Below are 16,997 nucleotides of genomic sequence, written 5' to 3' on the forward strand. Positions count from 1 at the left end.
GTGGGTGAGTGGAATCTGGAGCTTGGAAGAGTGAGGAAGGTACTCTCAGGCTCCAACAGCACAGCAGTTCCCCGTTTTAAATGCTCTGTCTCCCTCTTTCCTGCCCAGGCTGCACCTGCAGATTTTGTCCCAACACGTGAGAAAAGGACTGACAGCACCCAGCTTTTATGGAGTCTGACAGACTCCTGCTAGGTCAGAGTGCTCTCAGTTGCCCCAGATGAGGCCTTTTCTCCTCCTGGCAATGCCATTTATGATCCTGGAAACCCCGAAGTCCCTGGGTAGTGTATGCATTGCTTCCTTGTCATGTGTTCTGTTAAGATCCTAATGCTTTTTGGATATAGCAGGTGAGCTTCTAGTCCTTTTATAGGACCTCGTGGTAGCAGTAGGGGCGATAGACAAAAAATGAAGTTCTCATCTGTAGTGCTGAATATGTACCTGAACTGCACAGCTGTTTTAGAATTGCTTTGCTGTATAGAGTTTGTGCTTCCCCAGATATCCTGTATGGTACTAGTGGCTTTGTTCTTTGTATGGTATACTTAAGTTGCTTTTTAAAAATGAGTCGATCGTGTTTTTAGATGTAAATTCTAGAAGTTCATCCTTCTTAAACATGATGAAATTACTGAAACGCGTGTGCTTGTGTGTGCGGTATATTTGTGTATAAGTGTTAGCATGGTGAGAAACTGAAAAAAAAAAATTTGGCATTGACCTTGAGATTGTAAGGAGTGCAATTGTAATGCTGCTCGAAGTTTAAGTCAGGTATCCTGTGGCCACAGCAGGGCTGCAGTGTATTTTTAAGCATATTTTCTTGGGGTGTCTCTTCCTTGCTGTCTATGGAACTGCACAGTTTCTTTGGCCACCTGCTTGGTCTTGACATGATCTGCATATTTTAGTCTCTCTGAAGCATTTGCTCTCTTCAGGCTACTGCATTTTGACCATTTGGTCAGTTTGTCTCATTTAAGAGTAAAATATTTTAGTGTGCTTATTTTAAATGGTTTTTCTATAGGTAGAATACTTTTAGAGGGTCTGGTCATGGTTTGATCATAACAGAGCACAGTTCAGAGGTCAAACAAATGTAGGAATGACATTCGTTGAAAGCTGCAACTGGGTCTAAAGCAAACATAAGCAGGGATTGATGGGCAGATGTACCCATAAAAGCATCTAGGACAGCAATTTTCAACCTTTGTCATCTCATGGCACACATAAACTAATTACTAAAATTCTGCAGCACACCAAAAAATGTTACTTTTTTTTTTTGGCCAATCTGATAAAAAAAAAAAAGATATAATTTTGACTTATTCACACTGGACAGCTATTGTTGTCATTTTTTAAATTTGACAATATAAGGGAAAAGAAGTCAGTGTCCCTGACTAAATAGTCAGCTATTGCATGTTGTAAAAATTCTTGTGGCACACCAGTGTGCCTGCCTTCGCTCGCTCACTGGTTGAAAAATCACTAGTCTAGGAGATCATAATAACCTTTGTATGAATTTATGTTTCATTTCTTCCTTTTGTATCAAGAGGAGGATGGACTGAAGTTTTGTTTTTTTCCCCCCCTTTCTGAAACTCAGCTGAAATTTCACAGATGGAAAATTGAACCCTGTTAAAGGAATTCTTCTCAGCAGGTCTAGTCTGTTCATGTCGTAGAATAAAAATTGCCAAACTTTGTCAAAAAACCACTTCCGAGGAAACCTTAAATATGAATTAATTAAATATTAATTAGGAAGCTGAAAAGTGAATATTGGTTTAGAGTATCATTTTTTTCAAAATGTGGTATTCTGTCTAAGACAAGTCGATTACACGGCTTATGTTGCTTATCAATCCTACACTGCCCTATATGGTAGCTTCTAGCCTCTGTGGCTATTTAAATTCAATTAATTAAAATGAAATACAATTTAAAATTTAGTTTCTCAGTCACACCAACCACATTTCAAGTGCTCCGTACTTGGTCTCTAGTGGCTTCTGTATCGGACAGTGCAGATGTATATAACATTTGCATCATCGCAGAAAGTTTTGTAAGAGCTAATGAATAGTCAGTCAGCATGGCTTTCTCCTTTTTCTTAGGAGAAAGGCATTTTATCTTTATAAAGAATACTTTCTCAACATAGTTCTAAATAGGTTTCTTTTAGGAAAGTTCCGAAGATTTATTCAAGCTTTATACAATTATCTTTTAATTTGAGGCAAATGTCACTAAACTATGTCCTTTAAACTCAGACATGCTTCTTGGATGGGGAATGAAGCTGAATGAACATTTTTGTATCTCATTTGAGTTCTCAGAGCTGGAGAAGACAAAGAAGACGGAAAGGGGTTTTCTGGCCTTTCTGCTGGTTTCTGACTTTATGTCTTGTTAGGGGAACACAGTTCTTTTTATTTATTTATTTACATTTATTTTTTTATACGTTTTTATTAAATTTTTAGAGGGAGAAGAAGAGAGAGAGAGAGAAACACCAGTGATGAGAGAGAATCAGGGATCGGCCACTCCCACCAGGGATGTAGCCTGCAACCCAGGCATGTGCCCCTACCTACTGGGTATCACTCTAATCACCTGTGCTTCCAGGCCAGGGCATGAGGGGAACACCGTTCTTAAAAGATCTCTGAAGACATTGGGGTTTGTTTTGTTCATATCTAGCTTGAGACTAAATAGTGATGCTTGTTGGTACTGCATTTCCTTTAGTGGGAAAGGCTGTAGAAATACCTCACGTTGAGGAAAACGTGTATACTGCTTTTGCTCTAATATTTCAAGGGCACACCAAAAGAGGTATTAGCTTAGTGAATGATCCACTTCTTTATGCTTTATTCAGATCTGTGATAAATCAGTACACGTCTCTCCCCTCAACTTAAGTGAACTTTGGCAAATTTCAGAGAGAATTTTTAAAAACAAAATGTGTTTATTTAAAATAGTTTATTTTGATTCTCATTCACTTATTTTAATAAATTCATTGTTCCCCATCCAAACACATTTAATTAAAGTCTCTTACACAAAATTGTTTAAAAAATATTCATTGTAACTGGACGCACCAGAATTTCTATATAGGATGAGTCTTTTGGGCCATAGTCTAGCTCAGTGGTCCGCAAACTCATTAGTCAACAGAATGGCAAACCGCAGCTCGTGAGCCACAGTTTGCCGACCACTGGTCTAGCTGAAAGGGAGCTGGGGTTGTCGGGGCACTTGCCACCAAACTATTTTTGCTTAGCAAATGCTGTTTCTCTTAGAGTGGGTATTTACTTGGATGGTTTTAGGGAAAGCTGATGGAGATTAGGTTTAGCTTCCTCCTACTCCCCAAGTGACAGCTGTCATGGCTCTATGTTAGTCTTTGTGGGTTGATTATTTGATAGTGTTTTTTACTGGGATACAAATCTACCCTGTGAGGAAAAAAAAATATTTGGAATTATATCTGACCTTGAAATTCTAGAGAAATGTAAAAAATATATCTTCTAGAGCAGTATTTTTCCACTTTGAGTCACAAACCAATTTAGTGTGTCAAGATGAACATTTTTAAAAAGTAAAATACAATAGAGTTAAATAGAAAAGATCAGAAATGTGTGTATCTGTACCAGGTAGTGCTACTGAATGTATTGTTTTACTGTGAGCCCTGTCAGCATTTGAAAGGCATTGTTCAAGGGGAAAGAACACTGCAATTTTCAACTCTGGGAGTCAGATGTCTTGATCTGGCTTTGACTCACTGGTGGGGGTGAGAGCCTTACCTGCTCTGTGCACACTGGAGACGTGGTCCGCTTTTTAACCCTGGAGCCCAGCTTGGTGCCTGATGCTCGCGGAGTGCTCCATAGTGTCTACACGTTTGTTGAACGATCCCTTCTTTCTTTCTTGGCCCCAGCTGAGGTGCTCTAGCTGCTTACCTTCCTGAAAGGTCTGATACCCAGGTATTGCAATCCCCAAATATAAATCCAAAACTGGTCATGTTTTTCACACACACACATATAAATACATATCCTATAATAACACATTTGCTAACTTAACACACCTTTATTGAGCTTCTATTATGTCTGGGTTTCTGGAAGAAGTTAAAAACATGTCGCTTCAACGGAAGTATTTTTAGTGTACTGTACGTGGTAAAAATCCTACTTAAGTCTCTACTCTGTAAGAGAACAACAGTCCAACTGGAATTTTAATTTTTGAGTGCTTGATGATAGACTCATTAGAGTGAGGAGTTACTGTATGATGTTAGGTTGGAAACTGATCTTGACATAAATTCAGCTGAGGAGTTTTCAGTACAGTGTTTTGATTTTTATATAGAAAATATACCATTAAAGGTAAATATTACTAAACTAGAGGTCCGGTGCATGAATTCGTGCATGGGTGGGGTCCCTCGGCCTGGCTGGCAATCGAGGCCTATCTGGGGGCCAGCCAGCGGGGGGGGGGGGGGGGGGAATGACCGCGGGAGGTTGGCCGGCCAGCCCCCCCCCCATCGGGGCCCATCAGGGGGGCTGCGGGCGGGGGGAAGGGCCGTGGAGGTTGGCTGGCGGGGGGGGGGGGGGAGGGGCTGCGTGGGAGGTTGGCCAGCCAGCCAGGGGAAGGGGCCACAGCAGGTTGGCTGTGGGAGCGCACTGACCAGCAGGGGGCAGCTCCTGCATTGAGCGTCTGCCCCCGGGTGGTCAGTGCACATTATAGTGGCTGGTCAACTGGTTCTGGTCGTTCCGGTCGTTCGGTCATAACAGTCACTTAGGCTTTTATATATAGAGAGATGCTTTAAACTCAGCAGCCTGGTGGTACTTCAAATTTGCTAAGTGGCTTTATTTCAAAGATGAAATATAATTGAGTCATTTATTTTAGATAGCTTTTCTTTTGGAAATATACATTCATGCACACATACCTACGTGCAGTATTACAGAAGCTTATGAAGCAGTATTTGTAGTAGGTAAGACTTCGGATTCTGGATTCAGATAAAGAGCTGGTGAAACAATTCCTACTTTCTTTTTGTTTACATTTGCTTGGTATATCTTTGCCCATCCTTTGTTTTTGAACTTTTTAAATGACTGATTTAGATATGTCTCTAATAATCAGTATGGAATTAGGTTTTGTGTTATAAATCAATTTGAAAATCTCTTTTAATGAGTTGAATCCATTTACATTTATTGATATGTCAGATATGTTTTATCTGTGCTCTGTCATTGTTTTTTGTTTTCTGTTTTTATATATATAAATTTTAAGTCTTTCACTGTATAGTCTGTTTTTCTTTGCTTTTTTATTGTTCTGATATTTAGTAAGGCTTGTATATTTGTCTTCTTAGTTACTTTATATGATAGCTTTAGTTCTCTATTGATAGTAACTATTAGCTGTCTTTCGATAAACAAAGGTAAAATTCTTTTTAAATCCTCCTCTCTTCCTCTTTCTCATTTCCATCACCCATTTTAGTCAATAGTCAATAATATTTATTCATAATATATTTGAATTTGCACTATTATGTCTGCTTATACTTACACTACTTGCTTTGTGAGCTTTAAGGCTATCCATTTACTCTCAGCTGTTACATCAAGGTAATCAGTAAGCTTATTATACTTCCTGCTCCCTGCTCACTCTCTCCCTCCTTCCAGTTTTTGTTACTTGCATTTATATTTTGTTATGGCCTATAATATTTATGTTTTATTTTATTACCCTTATCTCCTTCTGGTCTAGTTTTAACTATTCAGTTAAATATATATAGTGCTGACCCAAGCACTTTTGATGAAGACTCTCCCAGTTGGCTAAAGTTCATCCTCTAGTAGTTTCTCAATAAGGAATCATGAGAACAACATAGGAATATTATTTTTACAACATTTTCAGAACTTGTTTTAATTGCTTTATACTCAAAGGACATCTTAGCAGGCAATAAAATCCTTGGCTTACTTTTTCTTTCTTACAGGTGTTGTAAAAATGTCTGTTGGCATTAAATGTTGTCATGGAGATGTGTGAAGCCAGCTTGAATTTTTCCTTATGATTTGATGTTTTTTGCCTATCTACCCAAAGGAGATATAATTCACACACCTTGGAATTCACCATATTAAAATGTACAATTAAGTGGTCTTTATTATACTTGCAAGATTATACAACCATCCTCCCCACTCACTAATTCCAGAACATTTAATCACCCTCCCCCCCCCCAAAAAAAAAAAAACACACACACACACCCTTACCCATTAGCAGTGACTCCCCATTTCTTCCTCTCTTTAACCCCTGGCAACCACTAATCTATGCTCTGTCTCTATGGATTTGCCTATTCTGGACATTTCATATAAATGGAATCGTACAATATATGGTCTTTTGAGTCTGGCTTCTTTCACTTAGCATAATGTTCTCAAGGTGTGTCTATATTGTAACATGTCAGTCTTTCATTCCTTTGTATGGCTGAATAATATTTCGTTGTATGGATAGACCACACTTTGTTTATATATTTATCAATTATGAAAATTTGGTTTGTTTCCACATTTTGGCTATTGTAAATAATGCTGCTATGAATATTCATGTATAAGTCTCTGTGTAAACATATGTTTTTCCTAGGTATCTTAGTTTTTTTGTTGCAATAGTAAATGGGATTGTTTTTTTAGATTCTCTTTCTGTGAGTTAATTATTGGTGTATAAAGAAAGCGATAGATTTCTTAGTGTTAATTTTGTATCTGCTACATTGCCGAATTCATTTATTAAGTCTAGTAGTTTTTTGATGGAGTCTGTGGGGTTTTCTATGTACCATATCATGTCATTGTGAATAATGACAGTTTTACTTCTTCTTTTCCAATTTGGATGCCTTTTATTTCTTCCTGTCTGATTGCTATGGCTAGCACTTCCAGAACTATGTCGAACAGGAGTGGTGAAAGTGGGCATCCCTGTCTTGTTCCTGCTCTTAGGGGAAATGGTTTTAGTTTTTGCCCATTGGCTGTAGGTTTGTCATATGTGGCCTTTATCATGTTGAGATATGCTCCCTCTATTCCCACTTTGCTGAGAGTTTTTATCAAAAATGGGTGTTGGATTTTGTTGAATGCGTTTTCTGCGTCTATCGATATGATCATGTGATTTTTGTCTTTCAACTTGTTTATGTGATGTGTCATGTTTATTGATTTGCGAATATTGTACCACCCTTGCATATCTGGAATAAATCCCACTTGATCATGGTGTATGGTCTTTTTAATATATTGTTGGGTGTGATTTGCTAATATTTTGTTGATTTTGGCATCTATGTTCATCAGGGATATTGGCCTGTAATTCTCTTTCTTTGTAGTGTCTTTATCTGGTTTAGGAATTAGGATAATGCTGGCCTCATAAAAAGAGTTTGGAAGTGTTCCTTCCTCTTGGATGTTCTGAAATAGTTTGAGGAGTATAGGTGTTAGTTCTTCTTTGAATGTTTGATAAAACTCCCCTGTTGAGCCATCCGGGCCTGGGCTTTTGTTTGGTGGGAGTTTTTTGATTATTGCTTCTATTTCATCAATTGTTATTGGCCTATTCAGGTTTTTTTATTCTTCCTGATTTCGTTTTGGGAGTTTGTATTTTTCTAGGAATTGGTCTATTTCATTCATATTGTCCAGCTTGTTGGCACATAGTTGTTTGAGCATATGTTTTTAATTCTCTTGGACCTAAGGAGTCAAATTGCTGGGTCATATGATAATTCTATGTTTAACTTTTTGAGGAGTTGCCAAACTGTTTTCCATAGCAGCTGTCCCATTATACATTCCCAATTTAGAAGAGTTCCAATTTCTCTACATCCTCACTAATACTTATTTTCTGGGTTTTTGTAGTTTTAATTTGGCCATCCTATGGAAGTGAAGTGGTAGCTCATTGTGGTTTAGATTTGCATTTCCCTAATGACTAATGATGTTGAGCATCTTTTCATGTGCTTATTAGCCATTTGTACCTCTGGAAAAATGTCTATTAAATTGCGGACGGATCACGAGAATTCTCGTGTTTTCATATTACAGTGTTTTACAAAGTATCATACTTTAAAAAGATATTAGCTTGTAAGAACATGTAATAACTTCAAAATGCAATGGGTATTTAATTTTAAGGCGTGCCTTTAACATTTATGTAAAACATTTTTTGTACTCGTTCAATAGAAACTTATCTGGCTACTCGGTAAAGCTAGCAATAAAACTACTGGTCTGCAATGTGTTAAAATCCTTTGCCCATTTTTAAATGAGGTTGCTTGTCTTTTTAAAAAATGTGATTTGAGAGAGAGAGAAAAAGGGAGAGAGAGAGAAACATCCATGAAAGAGAAACATCTATGGGTTGCCTCTTGCACACCCCCCACAGCCGCTTCCCCTCCCCTAGACACTCAGCAAGGAAGAAACAATATAAAAGCGGACTCCAGGTGGCTCCCGACAACCACCATGAATGTCAGCAGGTCTGATCCAGATCCCGGGCCGGCAAGGGCGTCCCACCGCCCACCTGGAGGGCCAATTGCATCCTGGCGCCCCCCCCTCCTCGGGACCCTACCTGTGCACGAATTCGTGCACTGGGCCTCTAGTTGAATTACAAGATTCTATCTTCAGTATCTATTTTTCCGTATCTATACCACATCTATTTTTCCTTGGGTTACTTGTGCTTTTGATGTCATATCTAGGAAACTGTTGCCTAATCCAACCAAGGTCATGAAGATTTACACTTATGTTTTCTTTAAAGAGTTTAGCTTTTATATTTAAGTCTCTGATCCATTTTGCGTTAATTTTTCTCTCTGGCATATGGTAGAGGTCCAAACTCCCTTCTTTTGCATGAGAATATCCAGTTGTCCTAGCATAGTTTGTTGAAAAAATTATTCTTTCCACATTGAGTGATCTTGGTACTTTTGTTAAAAATCAGTTGGCCATATGGGTTTATTTCTGGACTCTTAATTCTATTTCTTTGATTGTATATTTATCTCTTTATGCCAGCACCACACTATTTTTATTACTATAGTGTTGTAATAAGTTTTGAGTGTTAAGTATACTTTGTTGTATTTTAATTATTTAAAAAGTCATGATATTCTCATGCAATATATTTTGTTATATATTATGACTTCAATAATAATTAGGTCATGAATCAGAAATCCTAATTTAACTTTATTTTGGATTTAAAAATGTTCACTGACAATAGTTTTTTTTAAAAAATTTATAATGGGTTAAATGACCCCTTCCTACCTCTATGTTGAAGAAATGCTTACTACGTAGTTATGTGTTTCACTAGGAGTTATTGTTAATAACAATATTTGCTTTCTCAAGAAAATAGAACATTAGTTGTAGGAGTATCTTGTGTGATTGATCAACCAAATGTTTATTGACTACCTACTGCCAGTTAGCAAAGTTATTAATTTGTAAAATACTGTGCTAGAGAATGTGATTTAGACTAATTTCTACCAAAAGGATTTTTGGCATAGATTTTATTTTGATGGATGGCTTGGGGAATAGTTAAGTTTACTATAAAATATGTTTCCAAAAGAGACCTGCAAAAAGTTTTCTAGAAAATGGAAATCAATATGCACATTTTCCCCTAATGTGATGGTTCCATTTTTTAAAGTTAATTGAGGTCCTTCCAGAGATGAAAATTAACTGGAAGCTACATTTATTTTGTAGAATAAAGTATAGATTACATGGATAAGGAACAAGGGTCATTTTTAATGAGTGGCAGGCTGCTTTTGTGAGTGGGATAGAATTGTTTTTTGTACATGAGAGACTGAATTGGGCATTTATTTTAAAACTGAAATAATCATTTAAAACCATTTTAAGCCCGAAATACTTATATAAAGATGTTGTATTTTTAATGAAGAATAGATACTGCTAAGTTAAATATGATATTAGAGATAATATGATATATTTTTAAAAATTGACTATTGAGTTAATATGAGTTTGGGTCCTGCCACCACCACTTACTAGTTGTATAACTTTGAGCTAGTTAAGTAACTCCTGAGCCTCAGTTTCATCATTATGAAATGCTTCAGAGCAATTTATGTTTAACTGTCTTCTAATTGATTCAGTCACCTATTCTAATAATATTTGAGTGCCTTCTCTGTCAAGCCCTGTGCTGGTGGTGGGAGAACAGTGACAAAACAGCACAGCTCCTGTGTTTCTGTAGTTGGCTGTTTTGTGTGGGAGACAACAGGAGTCACATGATAACCACATAATCACAACTGTGAGAAGGGCTACGAAGAACAAGTATAGGGGCTATGCAATTAAGTAACAGAGGGCTTAATCTGGAAATGAGTGGTGTCAGGGAGGAATGCCTCCTTGAGAAAGTGGTATTGAGATAGAACTAAGGAATAAGTAGGAGTTGACCAGATGATGCTGGGTAAGGGGCAGAGTATACAGAGGATGAAAGAGATTTGTCATGTTTGAGGAACAAGGGAAGGCTAGATTGACTGCAGTATGGAGTGAATGAGGAGAGGAGTAGGGTGGTTGTGATGGGGAGTTGATAAGGCCAAATCCATTGAGGCTTTTAAAGTGCATATTAAGGATTTTGAAATTTATACTAAGAGGAAACCATTCAATGATTTTAACTAAGGGGATCGTGAGATCAGATTCATATTTGTAATTCTATACTTTGCGGACTTCGTGGAAATGGATCAGAGAGAATTGAGAGTGTGCAAGGGATACCCTCTGGAAAATGGTCACCTTAGGCAGGTGAGGTGATAGTTGCTTGGTCTAGGTCCGTGGTCGGCAAACTGCGGCTTGCAAGCCACATGTGGCTCTTTGGCCCCTGGAGTGTGGCTCTTCCACAAAATACCACGGCCTGGGCGAGTCTGTTTTGAAGAAGTGGCGTTAGAAGAAGTTTAAGTTTAAAAAATTTGGCTCTCAAAAGAAATTTCAATTGTTGTACTGTTGATATTTGGCTCTGTTGACTAATGAGTTTGCTGACCACTGGTGATGGCAGTGGAGATGGAAATAAGTGAACTAATTGAAGAGTTTTATAGGAGGAAAATTGTAGGAACTAGCTGAGGGATTGGACATAGAGCATGCAGTAGAAGTCTTACCAGACCCAAGTCAGTGTACCCGACACTTCGAAAGACCAAAACTCAAAATGTCCGACTTTGGCATATGGAAAAGTTTATTGACCAAGAAGGCACCAACTGAGAAGATGGGGGGGAGACGTAGTGGTGCTTCAAATCCATCTTAAGAAAGTACAGAGTTTAGGCTTCTTTTATGTCAAGGAAAGGGTAAAGGGGAGGGCAAGAGGTGCTTGCCATCTGCAAACAGTTGGGCGTCAGCAGGGGTCTGAGGAAGATTGTGAACCTTCTTTGTTCTTAGTCTATTGACTCAAGTTGATATGAGTCTGGTCATGAGTTTCCTGCAAGTCTTTGATACATAATCATTATTTTTGTACATACTCCCTTCATCTCCTCGGGAGAGGCACCTTGTGGTAAGGGGCTATTATTGTAAAACTCAAGCTGCAAGCAGAATTGCTCTAATGATTAGCATGTCTATATGCAAGAAGCTATTAACCTGAAGGCCATGGGAACAAATTAGGCTTGCATAAATGGAAACACAGAGGCCCAGCATTTCATTCTGTTACAGAAGGGTAGGTGACAAGGATGACCATGAGGTTTCTGGTATGAGCTGCTGGGTGGTTAGGGAAGCCCAGAGGAGTAACATGGAGAGGAAAGATACAAATTTAGCATAGGATAGCTGAGAAGCATCTAAGTGGAGCTCTGAAGTAAACATATGGGTATGAAGTCTGGAACTCAGAAGAGAAACCTGAGTCAGAAAAGGAGACTGGGAAATTACCAATAGTATTTAAAGCCATGGAGATGGATGAGATCACCTAGGGAGATTGTAAGTGCTGAGTGATTAGAGGCCCAGGATCAAACTCAGAGGATCCCGACGTTTGGAGGATGGGGGAGTCTAAGAAGGAACAGTGGGGAAGTAGAAGGAATGCCTGCCCTAGGAATGTCATGTCAGAATTCAGTTGTGTGTCAGGGCGGCGGTCTGATGAATGCTGCTGAGAGTTTGTTTTATAGGATGAGAGCTGACTTACCCTTTGTTGCATTTGGCAAGAACAGCTTCATTGAGGTGGTAGAAGTGGAAATTAGATTGGAGTGGGTTGGAGATAAACGATGAATGGGAGAAGATAAAATGCAGACATGAACGTATGACTTTCCAGAAGTTTGGCTCTGAAGGAATAGAGGGTGATAGTTGCAGGAGAGAAATTAAGTCAAGAGAAGGCTTTTTACATTTTTTTATTTTTAAGACTAGCGTTCCCGTTGCAGGAAAAATCCTGCAATAGGGTTTCCTGCTGCACTGTACCCCACCCTGCCTGCTCTCCTCCCTTGTCCCCCGCCCCACGTTCTTCGCCAGCCCCCCTGCTTTTCTCCCCCGGCCCCACCTCCGCTCCTCCCTTCTCCCCCGGCCCCGCCTGCTCAACTTCCTTCTCCCCCGGCCCCGCCTCCGCTCCTCCCTTCTCCTCCCCCTGGCTTGCTTGCTTCTCCGCAGCTTTGCTCCCTTCTGCAGCTCTTGGCTTCTTTCTACGCTGTCTTGATATGCAAATCAGCCGCCATCTTTGTTGGGGTAATTTGCATACTCGTCCTGATTGGTTGGTGGGCGTGGCTTGACTGGTGGGCGTGGCTTGGGCGTAGCGAAGGTGCGGTCAATTTGCATATTTGTTTATTATTAGATAGGATAGGATGGAAAAGTCGAGATGTCGAACCACTTGGAGTTGTACCTGATGAAACTGGGGACACTTACATTAATAAAGTATTTAGGGAACTATTCTTAGTGAAGATTTAATGAGATAACTAACACTTATCAGGGCAAGAGAGCACTTAAATGTTGGCCCTGGTGGCGGAGGCAGGCGGTGCCTGCATAATTTGCTCCTGTTCTGAATTCTTACTTAGTAAGGCTGCTCCCCCTCAGCCCCTCTGCATTTTTTCTCTGATATTCTTCCTCTCCCTAAGATCTTTTCTTCAGTTTCTCTGAAAATTCCTACCTACTTATCTAACCCTTTGATATCACTCTCCACTCCTTCAGTTTCTTCTCTTTCCTTCTTTCGCATCTACTCTATAATTGTGGTTCCTAACCTTTGGGCTGTGATTGCTTTTTTTTCTTTCTTTTTTAAAATATATTTTTATTGATTTCAGAGAGGAAGGGAGAGAGATAGAGAGCTAGAAACATCAATGATGAGAGAGAATCATTAATCGGCTGCCTTCTGCACACCCCCTACTGGGGATTGAGCCCGAAACCCAGTCATGTGTCCTTGGCTAGAATTGAACCTGGGACCCTTCAGTCTGTAGGCCGACGCTCTGTCCACTGAGCCAAACCGGCTAGGGCTGGGCTGTGATTTCTTGTAGTGCTTCATAGTTCTTCAGAGGGTCAGGAATCTATCTATGTACATATGAAATGTCATCTGTGGATGAATAAATTATGTGTTGTAAATATATGTTAATATTTTTCAAATATAAGTAGCTGCTTGTTTGATTAATAAGAAATCTCTTAAAAGCATTATAGACTTTATAGTTGCTTTTAGTTGTAGATATTTTCACTCAATGCTAAAAGAACTGCTATTGTAGATGTCTGATACAGATTTGGACATTAAAAACACTGTTCATAATTGAAATGGTTAAGACTCATTGCTTTATGACAAAACATTCATAAAAAAAATTGCTTCCTGTTTTTCACTCTTGTTTTACCTTTGCTGTTCCTGTCTATTTAACTTGTCAATCACTTAAGGGCAGGAGTTGTTCTTCCTTTTTTTTTTTTAAATACCTTTCTACCGTGGTTGGTAAGTTGTGGCCCTTGGGCCAAATCCCGCCCACTGCCTATTTGTTTTGTAAATCCTCTCCAGTTCTGGAGGTTTTTACAGATCACCATTTTTGAACCATTTGATGATAGGAAAAACTAACTTTGAACCCCAGTTAAGTGAAATGTTATCCCTCCCCAAAAGAATTCCATCTTCTCTAGTAGACCTGTACTGTAGAAAGCTGTACATAGTCCACCCTTCTCCACGGTTTTGCTTTCACGGTTTCACTCTCTGGTTTCAGTTACCCGCTGTCAACCACAGTCTAAAAATATTAAATGGAAGTTCCAGAAATAAACAATTAATAAGTTTTAAATTGCACAATATTCTGAGTAGCGTGATGGAATCTTGCATCTTCCTGATATAAATCCTCTCTGTCCAGCGTATCCATGCTGTGTATAACCCAACTAACTGCCAGTTAGTCACTTAGTAGCCATCTCAGTTATCAGATTGACGGTTGTCCTATCACAGTGCTAATTTTCAAGTCCCCCTTGTTTTACTTAATAATGGCTACATTCACATAACTTTTGTTGTGGTTGTTGTTAATCCTCACCAGAGGATATTTTTTCCCTTTGATTTTTTAGAGAGAGTGGAAGGGAGGGAAGAGGGAGAGAGAAAAATGGATGTGAGAGAGATGCATTGATTGGTTGCCTTCTCTACATACCCTGACTGAGGCCAGGGATTGAACCTGCAACCCAGGTATGTGCTCTTGACCGGGAATTGAACCTGAGACCCTTTGGTACAGGGGCCGATGCTCTACTCTAACCCACACCAGCCAGGGCTCACATAACTTTTATAACAGAAAGTTGTTACAATTGTTCTATTTTATTATTAGTTATTGTTGTTAATCTCTTACTGTGCTTAATTTCTAAATCAAGCTTTATCATAACTATGTATGTATAGGTAACAACAGTGCATATAGGGTTTGGTACTATCTATGGTTTCAGGCATTCACCGGGGGTCTTGGAATGTATCCCCCATGGATTAGGGGGAGACTACTATATTCAATTATTTTTATATTTTGAATTTGGTCAATATGATTTTTGGAAATTGGTTGGAAAACAAATTTGTTACGTAAATACCTATCTGATATCCTCCATCTTGCCTCTTAACCTGCATGGCCTAAAATGTTTACAATCTGACCCTTTATAGAAAAAGTTTACTGACCTCTGCTTTATAGTCGTAGTGTCACTTTGTCTGCACATCTCAATTACCAGAGAATCTCCTCTGCCCTAGAGATTCTGAATCAGTCCATCTGGATGAAATCTGGGAGCCTCTATTTTAAACAAGCTTTTTAGTTGTTTGGGAATCATTGCCTTTTAGTGCACTCATAGAGTTGAACTCCAGGAGGTAATGCAGTGAATTTTGGATTAGATGTCAAAGGATAGCTTATTAGTTTTTTATTTCAACATTTATGAACTATGGGATCTTATCTAAGTAACATCTTGTTCTGCAGGTTTTGAAAAAGTTTTCTAGTTCCTTTGTTGATAGACAGTTTTTCTTTATCCTTTACAATGGTAGTTTTACCTTTTGGGATTCATAAGAATCTCTTTAGAATCAGATGAAAGTTATGTGCCATCCCCCCCACCCCCCGAAAAGTGCACCTGTATTGATGTCCTATGACTTCCATAACACATTACTACAGAAGTGATTAAAACAACAGAAATTTATTCTCTCATATTTCTGGAGACCCAAAATTCAAGTCAAGGTGTCAGCAATCCTGCCAGCGGCTCTCGGGGGAGATGCCTTGCCTCTTCCAGCTTCTCGTAGCTACAGCTTTCCTGGGCTTGTGGCTGCATCACTCCAGTCTATCTCTGGAGTCACATTACCCCTCCTCTCTTTGGTGTGTCTCTTATAAGGACACTTGTCATTGATTTTGGACCCATCCACATAATCCATAATAAGCTCCTCCTCTCAAGATCCTTAATTTAATCACATATATTACCATATAAAGTAACATTCACAAGTTCCGGGGATTTGACATGGACATCTTGTGGGTAGAGGTGCCATGTAGTTTTTGGTTTACCACAGCACCTTTGCACATGCTGACAACTTTACAAACAATTTCAAGGGGCTTATAACTCTCTGAAGTTCATATATGGACCTCATGGACTCTGGGTTTGAACTCCATGCTCAGTGTATAGTGTATTCTAAGTATCTGGTCTTTCTCTTCTCTCCCCTGTGTCATGTTCTTACATTCATCATCCTATTAATACCAATCTTGAAATGATGTTTTCTTGTTGTGACCTTAGATACTTCAGTTTATAGTTTGCTTTCTGAGTTAGTTTTTCTGATTCCTTTAGGAACTATTTATCTTTTGATAAGACTTACTGTTAAAGAAAAGAAAAGAAAAGAAAAGCCTTTCCCACACCTTTCTGCTTCATTCTGTAGCAAGGAGACTAAGTTCTGTGCAAACCATAGATAACGGATAATGCCTCCAGTGAGAAGAGTACCTTAACTTACTTTGATCGAGTACCTGATGCACCAGGCCTTTAGGCAAGTGCTTTCACGTGGCTTCTTATTAAATTCTGAAAACAGCCCTCAGAGGAAGGGACTATCCACCCCATTATTATATATAACGAAGACCGGTGGAAGTTAAATAATTTGGGTGATAGAGCTTTGGTGGGTGGTAAAGCTAGCGAGAGACAGAGCTACCTTTGAACAAAGGTCTACGCGAAAGCCCATGCTGTTTTCATTATGCCATGAAAACTTAGCACACTTCCCTTTTAGTTGAATGGTTGGTATTCTCCTTAGACAGGAGCTATGTATGCTTTGGTTTCAGGGGTCAACAGACCAGGATTTCAGTCAGGTTTATCGTGCTTACTTACAGTATTACCTTGTACAATATCGTCTCTATCCTCAGCTCTAAGTAAGACTGATATCTGGCATGTGTGCCTTATAGAGCTGCTACAGCAATTGAGAGAATATGAATGAAAGCTCTTCAAAATAGGAAAATGTACTACTATGTCATATAGTTAATTAGTTTCTCATTTGATTGTATTCTTAGTACTTTCTTCCTTTACTAGCCTAGATTTCAAAGTTTGGGAATATGGTCAAGCCTCAAAGCAGAGGCTGTATTAGCTCCAACTATGAATTTATTTGCTTAAGACCTCTTGGGCATTTGGTTGGTGTGAATGCTTATGACTACTTTCTGCTTTTTCATTTTAAGGGACACCCCCAACTTTGTCTAGCTTAGTTCCACTTAGTATATATATATGTTCATGATCATTTCCTGAACTCTTCTCTTTCCTAGGTCAGTTTTTAACTCCTCTCATTGCCCACTTTGCCTTGGATTTGGTTGGTGGCCTGGGACTGTGATC

At 39.0% G+C, this 16,997-nt stretch overlaps 1 protein-coding gene across 3 annotated transcripts in view; it reads left to right on the forward strand.

Annotated features, from left to right (window-relative positions):
• The window catches only part of LPGAT1 (lysophosphatidylglycerol acyltransferase 1), a 60,456-nt gene that overhangs the window by 2,687 nt on the left and 40,772 nt on the right, over nt 1-16,997 (forward strand). The window lies entirely within an intron of this gene.

The sequence above is a fragment of the Cnephaeus nilssonii genome (assembly GCF_951640355.1).
Source record: "Cnephaeus nilssonii genome assembly, chromosome: 21".
Taxonomy (NCBI): domain Eukaryota; kingdom Metazoa; phylum Chordata; class Mammalia; order Chiroptera; family Vespertilionidae; genus Cnephaeus; species Cnephaeus nilssonii.